This window comes from Pygoscelis adeliae, unplaced genomic scaffold (assembly GCF_000699105.1).
Source record: "Pygoscelis adeliae isolate BGI_AS28 unplaced genomic scaffold, ASM69910v1 Scaffold36, whole genome shotgun sequence".
NCBI lineage: Eukaryota > Metazoa > Chordata > Aves > Sphenisciformes > Spheniscidae > Pygoscelis > Pygoscelis adeliae.
Window position 1 is genome coordinate 2806226 of NW_008824934.1, and position 14398 is coordinate 2820623.

The window sequence follows — 14398 nt, forward strand, 5'->3', positions numbered from 1 at the left end:
TTGGAGGGAGCCTGCTGCGCCCCCCGTAGCCGCAGGAAAAAGGAACCGCCTTTTTTCTTGAACTCCGAAAACCCTGGTGCAATGGGACGGAGGGAGCCGGCTCGGAAATCAAGGCTTTTTTACTGCCGCCTCCTAAAAGCCGCACTTGACACCCTCCTGCCCCGCGGAGGGCGCGCCGCCCTCCCGCCCTTTTCCGAGACCCAGCTCCGCGTCTCGGTTCCCTGCAGAACAGCCCCAGGGGCACGGTTCGAGCCGTACGTGTTCAGGCGCCCGGGATCAGAGGTTGTCAGGCCCGCAAATCCTCCCCCGGTTCCTTCACCCTCCCGAGGTGGCACCAATGTCATCTTTACCTTCCACGTTCTTCACTTTGAAACACGCCAGCGCTGGCTCCTGCAGCACCCTGCCACCTGTGAAGCAGAAAACGAGAAGCAGGCACAATAGGGCATTCGCTACCATGGTAAACGGATTTTGCATTCCTGGTGTAAGAAAGTGCTTTTTCCGCCTCCCCCTGCAAAGAATTCACAAGTTGAAAACACATCTTTGTTTGCTTTAACTTCCCTGATACTTCCTTGGCTTCCACACGGACAACTCATACCTTACGTGGATAGCGATGTGCTCAGTTTCCAGAGGAGATGGTTATTGTTCCAGGTGTCTCGTTCTCTCAGACAGCTTAACAATTTCCTAGCTACCTAGCCACCAAGGATCCCTGCTACACTCAGTTTTTAAACAAGGTTTATTCTGACCTGTAAAACCAGGTGGCCTTATCCCCCACCCAAGCTTCTCAGCACCCCGAAGCCATCCAACACACCCCAGAAAACACATCTGACAAAATACTTAGAAAACCACAAATTATTTGGTGTTTGCATGTTACTTTTGGCCATGTAAAACTGAAAGAACACCATTCCCATCTTCCAAATTGAGGAGGGGTTCTTCAAGATTTTAAATCACTTCTTTGCCCAGTGTTGTATTTAGACCACATCATTTTACAACTAGGTTTTTCAGGATAACTAGTATTTAATTGAACTCTATTTTTGCACTGTTGCCGCTTTTCTGAAAAAAAAAAAAATTTGCACTTTTTAAAAAATAACCTGCATTCCCCTCACATGTATAAGAGGCCACTACTGCTTACATGTTTTTTTAAGAGCAGGTTTTCCCATTTTTCTTCCACTGCAGCAATTTCTTCTTCTACTACTCTGCTGCACAGCCGTATTCAAAACCTGCAACCAGTTCCACTGCCTCCTTGAGCTTTTGGTTATCTTCATCTGCTTTTGACTTCTAAGTTCAAATCCAATTTTCTAATGAACCCTGGAAGTCCTCGGGGATACGTCAGTTTGTCAGGGTAAGTCTTCACACCCGCTCTGCCAGTTCACAAAGAGCTTTTCACTAACATTCAGCTATGCCTCGGCTACCCGGGAGTGAGTGCCAGTTCTGAATGAAGTCTTGAGAGCTCTTCATCAGATTGATTTAAATCAGTTTTGCCACAGCACAGAAGGGGGCCGCGTGGGTCAGCACGCAGAGCGCCCCACAAGTGAACCATCTTACAGTTGCCTTTCCTGTGCCATCCAAACACACTTCTGCTGCAGAGATTCACCGCCAAGGACAAGTCACACCAACACTTTCCAAGCAGTTGCTAGATAGAACTTCAGAGCTTTTTAAAATTCTCTTTACTAAGTCTCCAGCTATATCCAGGCTTGGTGTGCTGCGTCTTGGTCACCTTGATGCATCTGTCATTTGCTCTGTTAAAGTTACTTATTTTGGAAACAAGATCTTCTTTCTATGTTCCTTTTTGACCTTTACCACCCAGTTAAACTTCAGTCAAGCAGGCTTTTACATATAGAAGTTGCTTATTGTGGAGCCTGACGCCCTCTGCATATTCTTTATAGGAAAAGGAAGTTGCAGCAACTTGCATTTCCCCTGAACACAATCTGACACTCATAGCTTTTTTTAACTAATCATTATTCCAGGCTTTCTTTAGCTACCATCTGAGCCAAAAAAGAACACGAGACAGAAATTTGTCAAGGCTGCATTCCCAGTTGTTGCTCTTTCACATTCTTGGCTTCTTCCTCATTCTTTGGTTTCCCTTTCCCCACTTTTATAGCACAAGACACTCACCCACCTATCACAAACATCCAGACAAACCACTTCAAATACCCTGGCTTTTGAGTGTTGCTTTTATTTTGGCATGATGGACATGGCTCTACAACACGGCTTAAGTCTTGCAAGGTAGCAGTTTATTTCCACAACTAATGATGACCTGACAAACTACTTTATCAGAACTGGAAAGAAGGGAATATCTGAATCACAACCACAAGTTAGTGGAAATGCAAATTCTGGTTTTGTCTCGATTCACTGAGAGATGTTTCATTCCCTTAGCAATCAGGAAGAAACAGGACAGGCATAGGATCGTCTGCTGGATCTGTCCCTATTTTCTAAGAATAGGAATATGGTAAATTTACGCAGAAGTCATCACACAACAGAAGGGCATGCACAAAGAGTTAGTGCTTCAAAACTGAGTAGTAAAAGGTAGATAACTTCTTAAAGATTCCCACTACCTTTCATTTTCTTGACATCTGCATGTGCAAGACATCCACCACCCAGCATCTCTGTGGCATTCCCTTGATATTGTTACCTTCTAATTGCAGGGCAGCAGGGCAGCTGTCTGCCTAGATACACATTCCTACTTTCAGTCCCATGGAATCTGCAGTTGTTCAGGGAATAGAAATATTTGGAAACTGCCCAGAGATATATGACAATTCAAAGGCAGTGTTGTGTGTAGCTCAGAGGAGAGAAGCAAAAATCTAAGCAACTAGCTTGCCGTAAGGCAACATACAAAATGAAAATTCTCCTTTGAGAATTTCGCCTTCAGATGCTCTGAAAGCACAGGGAGGTGAAGCAACCTGGTGTTTGGTAGAAAGACACAGAAAGTCTCTTTTTCTGACTTGAATTCGTCTCACCAACTACTAAAAGAGCTTTCTGACACACAGGCTATACCCTGCATCTTATAAAGCATCGGTTGAGCTGTAACTACATAAATTTACCTCCACTAACTGCGAGATAGAATGTACTGAGGTAACCTTTTCAAAAGAAAAAAAAGGCTTCAACAAGAAGTTATCACTTTGCCTTTGCAGCTGGCTAGGAAGCTGGGCTAAGGCATAGTTCTCAGTTAACTGGGAACCTGGTTATGTGCCTTAGGGCTTTTAAAGTGATTATTAGGAGCTGAAACCCCCACAGTACCTCTGCATATCACAGACACAATGCTTGCTTGCATAGTACCATGTTACTCTCCTGATTTTGTGCCAGATCAGTGAAAGAGCTTTTATCAGAGATAAAGACACTTCACGGAGAAAGTACATGAGCAAAAGTTCTGGTCTCACTCTCTTGCTCCCCCAACATGCTCGAAGGCCAGCTCTGGGTTCACCAGGGAGATGAGCCTGGACTGCTCCTGAACACTTAAGGACGCTCAGCTTCAGAGCACATACATGCGAGGAAGAAGAGACTTAGCACTACTTATAGTTGTTTGTTTCTGCTACCCAGCCAAGAGAATCCGAGCTCCCTTTACCCCATTCACCCCAAGGCCACAGACATAATTACAACAGAATAATATCCTCTGTCTCCATGTGCCAACTGCCAGCATAACCAGCCATCCTCACTACCCACAAGAGGTCACTGCTGTTCCAGGCAGTAATATTTTTTCCCCCATCACTATTGTCCTGATCTAACAAGAGCTTTTCTACCCTATATCTCTGACGAAGGCAGATAGCTCTAACCAGCAGATGTACCTCCGTCACCTTTTGCCATCCCTGCTTCATGCCCACAGCTTAGAAGTAGTTTCAAGTAGGAGCCTGGAAAAAAAGTAGAGCCCCGTTTCATTGCACCCATGAAAAACCGAGTAGACTTGTACTATAAACCCTGAAATAACCAGGGTTTTTGTTTTTTGTTTGTTTTTTTTAAATCAGCCATTAGAGGCTCAGTTTGGGCAAAAACCCTTTAATGTTTTAGTTTTCAAGTCACCATACAGTTCCTCTCAAGGAAGTCAGTACAACTGTTTCTTGTACTCATCAGCTTCTCAGGGCTCAGCCTGGGAGCAATAACACACCCAACTCCCACCTTTCTCAGAGGAATGCAAAGTTAAATGCATCGCGCATAACCTTTCACTGGCACAGATCTTCCGCATAGCCTGGCTACTCCCATGCAAGACACTACGTATATACGAGAAAATATAGCCAAGAGTTAACATAAACCAGATTCTTTGGAAACATAAAACTAACTCTGGAATCGTAACACAATAAAAGAAAAGCTAGCCAACAGTTTTACCAGCACCTGAGCTCTTCATTTCCAGGAGAACAAGACCATTATTTTAAGTCATCATCCGATCCTTAGATTCACTGCATCAGCTGAAAAGAAGCCAGGGAAGCATGGTTAAGAGAAGGCTTCCGAGAGAGATGAAAATCCTCATGTTTGTCCTTTGTTGCTTTTTCTAGCATGTGACAAAAGAAAAAAAAAATCTACATTTCTAGCAGTCCTGGCACAGATTAAGGACCTAATCCTTGGCTTTATTAACCCCATCTATTCCATTTTGGATAGACACTAATACAGACAGCTTCCCAGAGAGGTGGTGGATGCCCCATCCCTGGAAACGTTCAAGGTCAGGTTGGACGGGGCTCTGAGCAACCTGATGTAGTTGAAGATGTCCCTGCCCACAGCAGGGGGGTTGGACTAGATGACCTTTAGAGGTCCCTTCCAACCCAAACTATTCTATGATTCTATGGTATAGCATTAATAAGAGACATCTAGGGCTACCCAAAAAATTCCAAAATGATCACCGACAGCCTTCATAACAATTTCGCAGTAGCTGCCCCCTCCAGACAACAACTTGAAGAATAGATTTAGAAGAATCAAGCAAAAAACCCACAAGGAAATACACTCCCTACGTATCTATTAAAAACACTAAGCAACAAGGCAGTCAGTTAAATAGGTGCAGACACTATAGCCAACTCTCATGTGGCTTTTTCTCAGAAAAATAGTTTTCAGACATTTGAAAGGTTTTACTTGGCAAACACTGGGGTCAAGACAGCTCTGTAACAAGTACAACTAGGTACTACCAAGTCGCATGCAAAGTCATGCTGGAAGTTTGGCACAGTGGGAGGCCATTTTACATACAGAGAACAGACTTTCTGGAAGCAGAATTGCAATATACATAGAAGTACGTAGAGCCAATACAGTAATTTAGAGCTATAAAGGATATGTACTGTTTTCCCTGACTCTCCTTGTATGGGAAACTACAAAGCAACGTTCCATAGTTTTGTAACTAGTTAGTTTAAATTCATTCTAGGTCCTCTGGAATTAACAAATGCTATATGAATTCCTATTCTATCTTGATTATGCAAGACCAAGTACTGTGACTTTCTCTGCTGCTGCTTCTAGATTACTACCCACCATTCTCCTGCTTCCCATCCCTCTGTCGTTCAACAGTAACATAGAAGTATGCCCTCCAAGGCGGGCAGGTCTACTTTCAGTGTCTGAGGACTAACTTCAGCATGTTAGCTGTTACTCCAACCTGGCTCCTTGCGATTCTCAAGAGACCAAAATATGCAGTCCCCTTATCTTCTTTAACCAGACAAACATGACAGGCAACCATTAGAGTAACCAATTTCCAACTGTTGGCAGGCTCGGCCTTGGGATGGAAGAATGGCCCCGAGGCAAGCACAACAGTGTAAAAACCTGCTGGATCAAGATGAGCCTGGGATTTATGTAGTCTTTTGTGTTTCATCTCCGGTGCATTAGAACCACAGAGCAAGCGTGTGTACCCAACTGCTGAAACAGCCCACGCCCATCACTTACCAGCAGAGCACTACCCTGGACCTGTTTAGCAAGCCCAATGGCTCTTCTGTCATCAAGGAGAGATGCTTAGTCATGTTGAGCAGTTTTCCATTAGCATCAGAAGTGTTTAGTCAGGCTGCAGAGATCACACAAGAACTCCAGCCAGCAACTCTCAAAAAAGCCATGAGCAATGAGACTTTTTTTGCAGGCAGAATGTAATTAGTTACACTGCTGGGATCAAGCCAGCACAATCAATGAATTAAAGTATGCTCCAAGTGTTTTTAATTTCAAATTTAAATTAGGAGATTAATATGGGATATTCCTTCACGCTGTGGCTGCATGGAGAAAAATAAAGGTATTAATATTGTACATTCACAATGAAACAAAGCATGCCATGAACAAAAAATATTACATTTGAGACCTGGTCTTAAGGTCACTCAGCTCAGACTGAAGTATGGAGCAGTGGCACTTTGGGAAAGGGCACTTGCACAGAATACAGAGGCACTCCTTGTAGTGATCTTCATGGCAATCTTTCAATGCTATTTTTTAGCCATTCTGGTTACCTATAATAAAAACATATGGACTGCATCTCATATTTAGTAGCAGGAAAATAGGCCAAGTAGTATTTTTGGGGTGTAGCTTTTACTGTAAATTGAATTGGAGGTATACATTGTACTTTGCAACAGAAAGGTTGCCTATAGTTTTAGCCACAACTACAGCCTATAGTTTTAACACAGATAAGGCAGCAATATAAAAGCTAATAGTGAGACCCTCATATAGGAAAAGTCATGAAGCATGTCAGCTTCCCTGGTTACTGAGCTAGAAGCCTCAACTCAAGTTATTTCACACAAGTTATTGGAAACAGATGAAGTGCAAAGCAGCAACAAGACAATTCTGCTGAAGGGAAAGGGCACAACAGAGCCCAGGAGACTATTTCTTTCATTGACACAAGGACACTCAACATCTGCAGTTCAGAATCCAAATATGACCTTGAAAATGGGTTGTAAAGCATCATATACTCCTCAGCCTCCTTCTTTGAAGGCAGACATAAAATACTTGTGTTAAACAATTTACAGATTCTCTCTCCATGTGTGGGTGCTGACTGCTCAGGTCCCAGCAGACTGGTGCACAGCCACTGCCATTCATCCAAAGGGGTCAGCCGTGGTCACATTGTCAACGCAGAACTCCAGGACACCGCTTGGTATTCAACAATGCTGTTTGCACCATGCTTCTTTCCCAGGTAGCAAAGAACACACTTAACAGAACTATTTGAAATACAGTGCCCACATATTTACAGAAACTAACTGGATGGTTAGTCACTACTAGCCATCCTGGTTTAAACACTACTGCAAAGTTATGTACAGGAAACTTGAAGAGCAGAACATTATCTTATAACCTGGAATTCAAACTCACTGACTTTATTAACACAGGTGAAGTTGCTCAGCAATTACATGCTGAGTGAGACAGGTCAAGCCCCACATGTTTGTCACCCCAGCCACATTCCAGTCATTGCATCAGTTCCATTCAGCCAACACCCAGCTCAGACGCAAGTACGGAACAGTGGCACTTTGGGAAAGGGCACTAGAAAGGGCATTTACACAGAATATGAAGTGGCACTCTGTAGTGATCTTCGTGGCAAATCTTCAATGATATTTTTTAGCCATTCTCATTACCTATAACACACCCTGCTTCTCCCCAAAAAGCCTGGAACTGATGGTCATCTTTGGCTCCATAATGAAGAAAAAACCTGAAAGTAAAAAACCATAGAAAAGTAGTATTTTATCAGGAAATCTGCTGTACTAGCTCAAAACATCTGTCTCATGACAAATATCCTGCAAAGGTAGAGGTGTTTCAGAAGATTTGCAACAGAAGGATACCATGCTCCCTTCTGGCCACCCATTATCTTCTGAGTGCAGAATTTTTACAGACAGTTCATGAAGTTTCACAACTCCCTGTAATTGGTGCAATTATGTTCATGTCTGGAAAAAAGGCATATAGAAGTGTGGGCAACCAAAGTCATAGCTAGTTTGTTTTTTTTTTTTTTTTTGAAGAGGGTTGGAGCTCCAGTGTCCCTGGATTACGACATCCAGCTCATGCCAAGTCAGCAAGGGCCATAGAAAAAAGACAAAACCAACTTGGTTTGATCAAAATTAATGTAAGCTCTTATCCTCTGTGTGAGTACTGGAAGTTTAAACAAGATTTAGGCAAGGCCTTTCCTTCTTCCAAGGTTGGGGTGCTCTTGCATTTCCTCCCTTAAAACAATCCCATATCATAGATTTGTCCTTTCCATAAATCTTCTTTGCCTCCCTCTTATCCAGACAAGGTAAGAAGTAATGTCTCATTATATAATTAAAACCTAATTAATTCTTCCCCAGAAAGATCAGCTAAGTTTTTAGGCACTTGACTCCATGTATTTGTAATGCATAGCTGTTGACCAGCACCCAGGAGAAATAGTGACTACAGGTGAGTTGCTCCCATGCTAGGTTCAAAGCCAAGTTAGCTTGTCATTACCAGCCTGAAGTTGAGGCTCAGATGAATTCTTCTTAAAAGCAGGCCCTTCTCCCAATGTCTAGTGTTGCATTTTTGCAGTGTTACTAACAATAGCTAGTATTTTACTCTCAGGAAGATGCATGTGGGAAGGACAAAGAAAGAGCAAAGCAACTTGCAACATGATTATCTTCTCCTTTCTTCATCCCATCTCTGATGCAGTGACCACATCATCAAGCATCCTGTGGCATTTCTCACATTAGCCCTCTGCTCCATCAGACACCCCAAGCTCCAGTGCAACACAGTACACCTGGGCAGCATCCCAACCTGGATCCCCATCCACCTCTAAAGCCAGGGAGATGAGGCAGGCCCAACAATGTGTAGCACTTCTAGGGCAGTATACTTGCTGATTGCTTCCTTGACTATTGTTCACAACAACCAGCTAAGACACTGCCAAAGAAACACTCACAGCTGGCATCACTCAGGGAGGGAAGTTAGGGCAGGTTGCTCGAGCTCCTCCTCTCTTCTCATTCTCAGAAGGCAAGAGTCTGGTGACAAACAAAGAGTCAATGAAGCAACTGCAGCAGTACTAAAGAAAACAGCTTTCAAGGGAGAAGAGGCTCAAAACCATAAATTGACAGTTACCCTGTCCCTTACCCCCAATCTTGGTTAAGGTTTTTAAGAATTACAAATATTAACAAGATAAACCCAGCTTACTTGTCTGCAATCCGTATTTATCTCAATGAGTTCCCAAGTTTCACACCACCATTCAGGCAAGACAGTAGAACAATAAAGTGTTTTCAGATGCTTAATAGTTTAAGACACAAAACTGTTTAAAGTCTTGGTGGGTTCGCTTGACTGCACAGCTCTGCTCCTAGGTCACACATATGGTATGTTAGACAGAAAGAGAACTCACAGGGAACACCATCATCTGCAAAACAAATGAAAAAGGGCCCAATACTTATTTGTACTAAAGCCATTTGACTTTCATTATACATGTGGAACAGCCTGAGATACATAAGATATGGTGTTATCTAGTATTCCTGCAATCCTCAGTTCCTGGAAACACATGAACATGTGAGGAGACAACCTCCAGGGCAAAGCAATTCCTAACTCTTGCATCATAGCCTCAAAAGCAGGTTATTACTCAAGGGCCTCTTGTGCAACACTTGAGTATAAAGGTAAAACATGCAGCATGACTAGAAGCTCAGTGGCTTTCGTCAGCCTCTAATTTCTTGCAGTCATCCCCTGGCAACACTACATCTGTATATTCGAGACACCTAAGCCTTCTATTCCCCCTCCTAATGCATCAGGTTACAAATTCCAAAAACTCAGGAATTTAGTTTGTGTTTGGATAGCAAGACAGAGCTAAGACTCTCGATTCTTTCTTGCTCTCACCCTGTTTTGCTCACAGTGAAACTATATTTCATCTTCCATCAAGTTATCAGAAACCTGCCATCCTGCAAAGAAAAGCACGAGCACCAACTGAAAGGCAAGAAACGGAAACACTTCAAACTGAAAAGCAGATGTTAACACGCCAAACTCCTGGCTACCACCAAGTCTTCACAATGGTCAGCATTTGGGAGCTTTTTTTTTTTCCAAAAGACATGCAGTAACCCAAGACAAACCTGTCGAGTTTATTGCAAGAGTCATGAGATAAAGTTCAGTGGCTTCTATTGTACAGGATAGCAGTGCAGGTGATGGCGAAAGCTCATGCCCTCTATATAATACCAAAGGAGACTGACAAAGGTGAAATGAAGTGCTGTAACTGCACGACAATCAAACCAGCACAGAGCACAGTAATACCCACCAGGCATTGCGATAACAGAACAAGGGCTCCATTCCCCGTGTTCCAGGAGACAGCACCAATTAATTAACAAATCACTTCTTGACTGTAACCTTTTCACCCTAAGGAAAAAAGCAAACAATTCTGAAACATCAAAATCAAGACTTGACAACAGTACCCACCTTCTTGCCCTGAAAACGTGTCCCACTCTGGAACTAGCTCTCTTGTTTAAACAATGACCTAATCATCCCTCCAACATTTCCCATCAGGATCAGAACAAACCAGACTATCTCAAAGGCAATTAACAGGTCAGGGACAAGCACAGCTATAGGAGAGCTAAACAATCTGGTGCAGAAGAGGAAAATACTACTTCATCTTTCGTCCTCCTCCGGGGACATACGAGACTGCAGAATTGCTGTTTTGGGAACTGTAAAACTCCTTTGAGCCACTAAAAATTAAGCACGACAAGGCGAGGGAAAAGATGTTTTGGGGAACAGCCTTGTATCTATGCAGCAGGATAATGATCCTGCTTTTAGTTTTTCAAATCATTTTAGCTCCCCTATTCTGCTTGCTACCTAAAAGAATCCCTAGTGGCTTAGGAAAGGAGGAAACAAGTCATCCAACTGAAACTGTTTAACACTCTGGGAGAACATGGAACAACAAAACCACCCTTGTACTCAAGCCTCACAGGAAGGGCAGCCCAAGAAAAATATGTGCCCAACACCCAAAGTAAAAAAAGAGGGAGTGCAGCATGGCACATCAGTACCACTCAGCTGGTCCAAACAAATCTACTCAAGCCTTCAGCTGCAAGGGACCAGCATCTTAGATGCAAATGTATGTCTCAGTTGGATCTAATCCATTGAGTCCTGCTCCTGGCAGCCAAAGATCTCAATAAATCTAGACAATATCTATTAAATTAGTGCAGTTCATTATGATTTTTATTGTATAATCTAAGATGTCAACTGAATGGGGACTGCTGTACTAGGCACTGTACAGTGATATAGTAGAAGAATGCATCCCTACCCCTAATGTTAGGGCAGAATAAACTCTTTAACTGTGTTGCATGAGACGAGATATTCATTCTTTCTCCAAAATCACTGCAGAGTCATCTTAGAAAAAAGATGATCTTTCCTTAAGATGGACAAAAATCTTCATGGTATTAAGTATAATTGAAATCTCATCACAGGCAAGTATGTAGGAACACCCTTCTTCACCCTTCCTATTGATGTACCTGGAGAGAACAAACTGCAATTCAAAGTTTTTAATTACATGAGTCTGGGACAATAGATATGAGTATTTCACCCCCAAATAAGAAATTCACAAGCCTCCTCCACAGATGTGAATGGGATTTACCATCATGTGGAGTCCAAACAAGCTGGCAATCAGGCAAGGATCCTTCAGGTTTTACAAGCCCGGTTTGAAAACTACACAGCAAAAGCTAAGGTACAGACAAGCATCCCCTCTGCAGAGACCTAGAATCATTTAACTGATTATTCACTGCTGTGGCTGCAGGAAAAGCAAGCATTTGCAATACTGAAGAAAGTTATCCAGCTCTTGACTTTGCTCTTATTTCTAGATGGATGATCAGTAGCTATATTTCTAGGGATGACTGACTTGGGAACAGCTTTGAAGTCTTACAGGGAAACCAAACAACTTAGCTAGCTTAGAGTTAGGAGAGACCTGTGCAAAGGCACTAGCCGATAAGCTGAACAACTTTTCTGCTTCAGCAGCTTGTCTAACAGCAAGTCCTTTTCTCTTCCCTTTAGTTCAAGTTTACTGGGATTGTGCATTTATGGAAAGCATTCTGCTTTAGGGAATTGTCTACAAGGAATTAGCCTATAAAGAAATCACTACTATAAAACAACAAGCTGATGGGTGTGGAGGATGGAAGTACTCTCCTGTTACAGAAATACTGCATTCCAAGAAAGGTAAAAAGTCCTGCCAGGTAAGATCTGCAGCAATCGTTTTGCCATCACTGAAATATGTGATATCATAAGCTTCATTTAATAAAGCACATTTATTTCAAGTTCATTCCCAGCATTGTGTCATCCTCCTATTGTCAACAAGCAGAGTTTTAGGCTATGACTGACCTAGTCCCAAGCCTTGAGCTAGTACCTGAAGAGTTACACAAAATTTCTCTAAAGGTTTGAACAACTCCTGCTGGAAGCCTGATGCAAACAGATCCTCTGTCACTGGAGGCTTCAAATACTTCCTGTTTTAAAGCAAAAGAAAGCTGAGTTTTAATCTGTGAAATTTGTGGGTGAAACTCAACAACAGGAGAAAGCTTGAATGAGAAAGAGATGAAATGACAATTTTCAAACTTCAGAAAGATTTAGGTTGGAAAAGACTCCTGGATATCAGCTAGTTGAACTGCCTATTTTAAACAAGGCTAACTGCAAAACTAGATCAGGATGCTCAATGTCTTTTATACAGGCTGCTTTAATCAACCCTGTCAAATAGACAGGGTTCTAAACCATAGAATTAGAAGTAATGTCTAGCTGAGTCTAGTATGCTTACTGGGATGAACTGGCATTCCACAGAAAAATCATCTTAAAGCTATACCAAACCACTAGTGGTGGTTGCAGAGCAAGAACAAGTTCTCTCCTTTCTCCCAAAGGTGTCAGTCTTTCCTATTATGAACCTTCAGGTAGGAGAGGAAGTGTATTGCTTCTCCAAATAAGTCAGGAAAACTGACTGTATAACCTTTACAGACAGGTTTCCCTTTTTAAGAAGGGAATACATTTGATAAATTCTGACTTTGATTTGATACAAGTCCTATGATATGTGGATCCTGGGTTTTGGGTTAGTCTCTCCAAAAATTTTCAGACTAGCATTGTATTATCCCATCTTCTACTGCAACTCCTGCGATACGCCACCAAGTCAACCAGAAAATGGTTCTAGGCTATGACTCTTGGCAATGCTTATTAAGCATTGTTACTATCATACTTTTCCCTGTCACTTTCTTCTCCTCCAACCTCCCTATAGCATCCTAATTCCCCAAATACAGGACACAAGCTGCTTAACAACTCCTGTTCGCCTTTTTTTATTAGTCACACAGCAGAAACCTTCCTCATGAGATGTATTGACATGACCCTAGATAGGAAAGGCATTTACCGGTTTCTTACAGTTCTGTGGTAGGAGGTGATCCAGCTGGCAGTGGTACGCAAAGTCCATCTCTAAGCTCCCAAGGGACCCCAGCTTCCCGCTGCTAGGTCTGATATACCGCAAGCAAGCTGAGCGCAGGCTGCAGAGCGGTGCAGACACCTGCTTCAGAGTTCAGACTCACTGCAAACTCAGTTCCGGCTTTCTTGATATAGCCACAACTCCACCCCACGTACTGCCACCGCTCCTGCAGGCCAACCTCACAGCTAATAAGGAAACGGGACAATACCTTTGCAGTGAGTCACAGGCTGTCTAAAACAAAGCAGAACTAAGAGAAAAGAATAGACAGTACTAGCAATTCCTTTCTGTAAAACACAGTAAGACAGGCAAAAATTACGCAAGATAGGTAAGTGACAGAGGAAAAAATAGAGTCTATTGAGATTGGTCAGCGTTTCTACCTGTAGGAGAGCCGCATTCCTAACTCTACTGACTTTCAGCTAGTCACTCGGCTCAGAGGGACACAGCCATTTGGGTAACAGGCTATTTTCATCTTATTGCAGGTGACAAGTGAAAAAGCAGGAGCAGTTTTGCAGCCCTGGGATCATGTTGCAGATAGAAGCCAGATCTGCTCTCAGCAGCTTCTTTCCACAAACTTTCCTGTGCTCGGAGAAGCACAAAAGCTCTCAGATATAACAGGGAAAATTCAGGAAGGAGTTCAGATTATTACATTACTGAGATCTGCAGGACAGCTATGTCTGTCCCTCAATCACCTACTCCAAGAAACAGACACAAGAATTCCATAAACCAGGGTACAGTTAAGGATACTATGAAGATCTAGAGCAACCACCTCCTCCCATTCCTTAAAAGGCATCACATTTAAAGTCTACCACATCTCACTCAAGTGAATCTTCATTTGGGATCTCACTGAGCCTGACCAATATCACTGGCTTAAGCAATATTAAATCCCCACATCAAAACAAGACAGAGTCATGGAATTAATATACACATCACTTACTGATTTTCTCCACATACTGTGCAGTGAGAAACATGCGTGCGCACACACAGTACACCAGACTTGTGCCTTCTTCCACAGCACAGTTGAACAATTCATTCTTTGCCAGATTCAGTGCCACTTCTTCCTTTCTTTCAGATTTTTCTTTTTACATGAAGGCAAGCAAAGAAAGCCCTCTGCTCTCTGCATTC

The 14398-nt window shown here is 42.7% G+C and overlaps 1 long non-coding RNA gene across 2 annotated transcripts; it reads right to left on the reverse strand.

Annotated features, from left to right (window-relative positions):
• Window positions 1–7224: 7224 nt before the first annotated feature.
• LOC103917965 lies at window positions 7225–13374 on the reverse strand. Of its 2 annotated transcripts, XR_663658.1 has the most exons (5): window positions 13208–13374; window positions 11447–11565; window positions 10118–10215; window positions 9025–9238; window positions 7225–7567 (listed from the first exon to the last, which is right to left on the reverse strand). It is a non-coding gene; the product is annotated as an uncharacterized LOC103917965 (long non-coding RNA). The 2 variants fall into 2 exon arrangements; XR_663659.1 differs by lacking the exon at window positions 11447–11565.
• Between the last annotated feature and the right edge of the window lie 1024 nt (window positions 13375–14398).